General features: G+C 48.7%; 1 long non-coding RNA gene across 1 annotated transcript; it reads right to left on the minus strand.

The window, feature by feature from the left end:
* Positions 1 to 356: 356 nt before the first annotated feature.
* LOC141409072 (uncharacterized) lies at positions 357 to 6,548 on the minus strand. The gene is made up of 2 exons (XR_012427384.1): positions 3,529 to 6,548; positions 357 to 756 (listed from the first exon to the last, which is right to left on the minus strand). It is a non-coding gene; the product is annotated as an uncharacterized lncRNA (long non-coding RNA).
* Positions 6,549 to 7,076: the final 528 nt, after the last annotated feature.

Raw genomic sequence — 7,076 nt, forward strand, 5'->3', positions numbered from 1 at the left:
CCTGGGAGGCAGCTGCCCAATTTGCTGTCCCCAGCTCTGTGTGACGAGGGAAGCTGGAAATCAGGCAGGAGAGTAGCCCTGAAGCTGTCTGTTGCTCTGGGAGGCAGCTGAGGGGCAGCAGCAGAGGGGCAGTAGGGTGAAATCATTAGAGACGCACAACCAGGAGCCACATAGCGGCTGGCATGACCCTAGGCAAATCACTGAAACTCACTGTGCTTCAGTCTTCCCATCTGCAAAAAGGGCATAGTCGATGATAAAAGTACACAGCTCACAGGGCTGTGGCAAGGATTAATATACATGAAGCATTTAGAACAGTATCCAGGACATAGTAGTTGCCAGAAGAGGCTCAGCCATTATCGTTATTATCACTCCTTTATTTATCACAGGAATTGGAGGGTGTCGGTCTCAGATGGCATCTTGGTTGGTGCAGAAAACAGAAGAGGCAGCTCTGACCGCAAAGCAAAGCTGGGCTCCTCTCCTGCAGAACCAGAGGCGGGGTCAGCTGTGGGATTCCAGAGCTGATTCGGCAGCTTTCCTTCTGCCCTTGCCAGCCTCACGCCTGGTGGCTTGGCAGATCTGAGACCACCCGCAAGGAGGCTGGGAGTTGGATTTCTCGGTGCAGATGTCTGTCAGAAGCTCTCCAGGGAGACACCCACCCCTCGGGCTCCGCATAGCCACAATTGGCAGACGAGGTCTGGCAGCAGGCGGGTGTGGGAATCAAGGTTCGGATGGGATCCAACCCACACGTGGGGAGTCCTGTGGGCCACAAAGAGCAATGGCTGAGTTGTAACAGGACGGAAACAGGAGATTAGCTTGGTTTGGGGTTGGAGTTTCGGTTGTATTTTCTCTGGTGCCTGACCGGAGCCTGGGTGATAGCCTTTAAAATGCCTTGAAATCTGTAGCCACCACTTCAGCCAAATGCCTAGCCCGCCATGCAAGCATCTAGAAGCACAGCGAAACGGCTGCACGAGGAGACTCCAAATTCTTCCTCCCCTCACCCTTCCCTTTCCTGCAGGGCCCCTCGCACCCACTCCATCCCTGACCCTGCTCAGGGTTAGTAAACCTGGGGCTCTGTGGTAGCCCCAGCAGGCCTGGCTCCCTGGGGGCCATGTGTCCATCTGTGAACTGTGCAACGGGCCTGTGGGGGAACGTACTGCTCCCATGGGCTGGGGAGAAATTTCTGGGAGTGTGTTTATTGTCCTAACAATTGGTAGAGGAGATCCCACTGGCATTTAGAGGATGAAGACTGGAACCACTGGAGATCCAGACCCCTGAGTTCCAGTCTCAGTTCTACCACTGACTGGCTGTGTAAACTTCTCTAGTCTCAGTTTCCTCATCTGTAAAATGGAAATAGTAATCATGCCTATCTCCCAAGATTTTTGTGCACATGCTGTGAATTAATCTGTACAAAGTGCCTAGAATAAGGCCTGAAACTTACAGATATCAGTGATCATTTTCCTGAAATCTAAGGGACAGTCCCACAGAATCAATAATTGTCCCATGCTCTATGTGACTTTCAGATGTTCCATTAAACATTGGAATAGATTGAAAAACATCTTCATAGTGATCTGAGCTTGAAACGTAACTCTTTTTCATATATAAACATAAAAAATTTAAAAGGTTTTAACATACAACGAGTCTTCGAGGATTGCAATCACTGTATTGGATCGGACACAGCAGCATATTCATCTCCTCAGATTCTCTTCGCTGCACCTTGCCACCCAGGCTTTCAGCTTTTTGCTCCACCTGGGTCTCTACAAGGCATCCTCATTCCACCACCTGAGCCCCACCAGCCGTGTGCCCTTGTACCGTGACTCTCAGGATGCTCCTGTTGCTTCTAGCATCACCTAACAGGCCACGCTCAAGGAGGTGCAATCTGGCTTCCTGCTCAGTTGCCAAGGGATCAGATAACATAACCCAGAGGTGCGGGAGAGTCAGTTCCCCATGGAATGAACTTTGGCCATTGGGTATCAGGATTCCCACTTTCTTTCTTCTCCCTGGGGACTGTTCTAAAGTTTGATTTCTCTGTACAGCTGGCTGGGGACTTCCCATGTGGCTGAGCGTACACACCCCGCTCACAGCGTGTCTTGAAGCAGCGGCTGTCCAGCAGCGTATCAGTTTGTATGGCTTTCCACCTTCACTGCTGCGCTTCCTTGTCTTTCGTGCTTGCTGGGATTGCACCTTCTAGAGAAAGCATCACCACTTTATCCCTGCCTCATCTGCATTCAAGGAAACGGGCTCACATTTCTCTAGAGGGGAGCTCGAACTGTGTCTTTGCCAAGAGTTGTTTGCCATTTCAGAAAAATCACAAAATCAGTCAGGTGCGGTGGCTCACACCTGTAATCCCAGCACTTTGAGAGGCTGAGGCAGGTGGATCACCTGAGGTTAGGAGTTCGAGACCAGCCTGGCCAAAATGAGGAAACCCCATCTCTACTAAAAATACAAAAATCAGTTGGGCATGGTGGTGCCTGTCTGTAATCCCAGCTACTTGGGAGGCTGAGGCAGGAGAATCACTTGAACCCAGGAGGCAGAGGTTGCAGAGAGCCGAGATCACATCACTACACTCCAGCCTGGGCGACAAGAGTGAGACTCCCTCTCAAAAAAAAAAAGAAAAATCATGTAATCAACAGCAACAACACTTAAGGTATTGAAGTCACAAATACAATACAACTTGCCTCCATCAGTCTGCGTGTATAGCTGTGGCATTCATTTGAGTACAGTTGTGCCTGTGTATTTACTTATTGAACTACTTTATTATAAATGACTTTCCTTTTATTTCTCCCTATATTACAGGTAGGGCATTACATTGATTTTTTATCACGGATAAAGGCAGGTTATATTATCTATAAATGCTATATCAGGAGAGTAAAGAGGTCATTACAAAATATTTGTCATGTAAAGAGGAGACTGGGTTGACAATGCTGAGAAGCCATGGTGGAGGAGAAAGAGCCCCCGACTGGCTCTAGGCCACTGGCCTGCTGCATCTTAGTGGATAAGACACTGGTCTCCGTGGGCATTGGTTTCTCCTCCACAAAATGAAGAGGTGGAACGACAGGCTCCCTTGAGTGCCCTGCAGTTCTGCCACCCAGAGGTTTAGTTTCCAGAGCTGTTATCGGCTGCTATTTTTCTATGCTTCCACTAAGCTGTTTCCCCTGTTGTCAGAACCCATCTGAGACTGGCAGGCAGTGAGTGGACACCCACCTAAGTTAGATTTCACTCCAAAATTATAGGTACACCACAGGGCCCTGCTGGCTGCCATCCTGGGCCACCTGGGTCACCTGCCCTGAGTGCAGATGTCTGCCTGCACTGTGTAAGTCAGCCCACATCACAGTGTCAGGTCCCTTCTGGGTCTCCACGTGCTTCCTGACCTTGCCTCCAGGGCTGGCAACTGCCTGGGAACTTTGCCCCAGCTCTGTCTCTGTCCGTCCAGGCAATACTTCCTCATCCTCTCCCAGGTCCACCCTCTCCCAGGTCAGGGAAGGCAAGGGCCGAAGCCCAAGTCGCATGGCAGGAGCCAGAAGTCCTTACCTGTTGGGCAGATGCTCTGAGAGCCAGGCCACTGCCCTTGAGCTTTCCTAGGGCGCTGGTGGGGAGGTTCTTTTTCTCAACTGAGAAACTCGAAGTCTGGGTCAGTAAATTACAGCTTGTGAGACAGTTTTGTAGTAGTTGGACATGTAATGTCCCAGTTCTAATGACATGAACATTAGCATTTACTAAGCTTCTGAACTCTTCCAGTGTGAATCTTCACAACGGAATCTTCACAACATCTCTGCAAGGTGGATAATTATTAGCTCGATTTCACAGTGGGAAAATCAAGGCTCAGACGAACCTTCCTCAAGTCCTGGTAAACAAGGCTGCTGTGGCTCCAAAGCCTCTCACCCTTTGCTCCCATTCTGGTGCCTCTCACCCTGCTAACTAAAGACAGTTCCACCAGATAACCCAGGAGAGCAGGCTCTGGGAAAGGAAGCGGCTGTGACCTGGCCCAAAGGCAGTGCTTTTCTTTGCATAGCACTTTTTAAATTTAAAAAGCACATTGCATACCAGTTGATGCCCCAGCCCTCCCTCCCAGGTAGATTTTGAAATCCTCTAGATGTGGAAAAATCTAAACATACTGTGCTATTTACAGAGTAAACAAGGGGAGTTGAGAATTTCATAAGCATGTTCTCCACTTTTTTTTCCTTTTCCTCTTGCATCTTGGGAGTGGAAGGAAACAGATTGGGTTTACCTGAGACTCAACTTCAATACCTTGGACAGAAGAGTGCTATGCTAGGCTCCAGGGGAGCAGAGGTTGGAAGTACAGATTTGGAATTTGGGGCAGAAAAGAGTCAGCTGTGGGGTAAAGTGGAGTGGGCCACCTGCCCTGGGGCATGATTCCAGCACTATTGTTTCTGGCAGGGTGGAGGGAGGTCCTGGGTACTTAGCAGCTCTGAGCTTTCGAGTCCTCTCATGTAAAATGAGGACAGCCAGCCCCTCCTCAGAGGATGCTAGAGAATTCAGTGAGACCATGGATGTCAAGGACTTCACTCGTGGAAGGATGCTACATCCCTCCTCACCCTCAGAAGGCTCCAAAGAGATGTGCGCAGGAAGGCAAGGGCGTGATCGCCAGGACTTTGGAGGACACGGTGACTGGGACCTGGATGGGCAGTAAAGGAGATGGGGTGGCAGGAGACCACATATAGAACAGACTGGGAAAATGGGGTGGGAGACGGTGGGTCAGGGCCATGGAGGTTTGGGCAGCCTTCAACAGGCTATTGTCCCCTAAGTAGTAAATCTAAGCATCCTGGGAATGAAGAATGGTGAGTCAAGAGAGAACCCCACACCGGAAAGTTTGGTGGGGAAAGAGGCTGAGGGAAGGGTCGGGTGGAGGAGAGAGCTGAGGGAGGAGGCATGAGGGGAGCAGCCAGGAAGAGGATCCCAGTGCTGAGGAGCATGTGCTTGAGGCATGCCTGGGGCATTGCTGATTCTTCTTCCTCTTCCAGCCCAAAAACATCATCAGAGTGTCAGGATGGGTCTTCCCCCCTGTGGTTCCCGCCACCCTTGTGCCAACTCAAATGATGGGGATGATGTCATCTAACAGACCTAGTGTGACCAAGACTGCTATTTGTCCCTCAGTATCTTGTCTCATCTTATCAGAAACACAACTACAGATTTCTACCTGTTGCAAGGCCACCCATCGTGAAGACTACAACTTCCAGCGTGCTTTGCAGAAAGAGGTGACTTGATGGCATTGCCACTAAGTATTGGCCAGTAAGTAATAATGTGTGTGACTTCAGGGTTGCCCCCTTAAAGGGAAGGGACATTTTCCATCCTGCTGTTCAGAGTGTGGATCTGATGAGGGACATCATGGATGATGCAGAGGAGGTGAACACCCCAGGACAATGAAGCCACAGGAGAGAAAGAGCCTGCACTGGCCCATCTAGCACAGCCACTGGACGCAGGGACCACCTGCCTCTGCAGTCTTATGGAAGGAGGAAATCTAACTTTCCCAGTTTAAGGCACTGTTACTTTGGGGTCCTGTTACATAACCATGGCAGAATGAAGGTTCAACATGGAAACTGGCAATGTTGCAGAAACAAAGTTCATTGCTTGAATATCTGAAGTTGTGGACTCAATCTCATACCTGCTCCACGGACGAGTTATAGGTGAGTAGTGTCCTCACTAAATTTCAGCTGCATGCTCAACAGCATTAGCTAAGAGGGAAATGCAAATCAAAAACACAATAAGATGCCAGTTCCCACCCACTTGATTGGTTAAAACTTTTTTAAAAAGAAAAAAAATAACAAGCGTAAGTGAGAATGTGGGTAAAGTAGAACCCTCATGCACCACTGAGGGAATGTGAAATGGTGCTGCCCCTTTGGAAAACAGTTTGGTCTGGCAGTTTCTCAAAAACCTAACATAGGATTCCCATATGACTCAGCAACTTCACTCCTAGGTATACACCCAAGACAGTTGAAAACATGGTCCCACAGAGAAACTTGGACGCAAGTGTTCACAGCAGTACTATTCCTGTTAGATAGCAGTAGAAATAACCTAAATGTCCATCAACCGATAGAGACAAAATGTTGTCTCTCCATATGGTGGAATATTATTCAGTCATAAAAAGGAAGGGAGTTCTGATATATGCTATAGCGTGCACGAACCTTGTAGACATGATGCTAAGTGGGCTCCATTTATATGAAGTGTCTGGACTAGGCGACTCTGTAGAGATGGACAGTAGATTAGTCGTTGCCAAGGGGCTGAGGACAGGAGTATCAGTGGCGGGGGAATTGGGAGTGTCTGCTAACAAGCACAGGTTTCTTCTGGGTCTGATGAAAATATTCTGGAACTAGATAATGGTGATGGTTGTATAACATTGTAAATATAGTGAAAACAACGGAATTGTACACTTTAAAATGGCAGGATTTTTTGTTTTTTGTTTTTTTTTCTTTTTGAGACTGGGTCTTACTCTGTCATCTAGGCTGGAGTGCAGTGGTAAATCATGGCACACTGCAGCCTCAACCTCATGGGCTCAAGTGATCCTCCTGCCTCAGCCTCTCAAGTAGCTGAGACTACAGGTGAGTGCCAGCATGCCTGGCTAATTTTTGTTATTATTATTATTAATTTTTGTAAAGATGAAGTTTTGCCATGTTTCCCAGGCTGGTCTCGAACTCCTGGGCTCAAGTGATCTGCCCAGCTCAGCTTCCCAAAGTGCTAGGATTACAGGCATGAACCACTGTGCCCAGCCAAAACTCCAAAATGGTGGGTTTTGTGTTATAGGACATTTGTCTCATAGCAAAATTGTCACACAAATAAAAGTCAGCACCATGTTACCATTGCCCTCTCCCTCTGCACGCAGCACTACCACATCCAGCTTGATACCCCAGCAAACATCTCTATTGATGGCATTTCAGTTCTCCCAGGTCTCAGGAATGGCATCAGCAGATCTCAGGACTGTCCTCTCCTGGATCTCTCACCAGCCACCTCCAACCAGCTGCCATGGCCTCTCACTCTACTCCAATCTTCTCTTCCTCCATCACTTCCCTTGCACACTCTGATGACCTTGAGAGAGAACTCTTCCCCAGGCTCTGCTCCAAACA

Source organism: Macaca fascicularis, chromosome 18 (assembly GCF_037993035.2).
Source record: "Macaca fascicularis isolate 582-1 chromosome 18, T2T-MFA8v1.1".
In the NCBI taxonomy this organism is placed as follows: domain Eukaryota; kingdom Metazoa; phylum Chordata; class Mammalia; order Primates; family Cercopithecidae; genus Macaca; species Macaca fascicularis.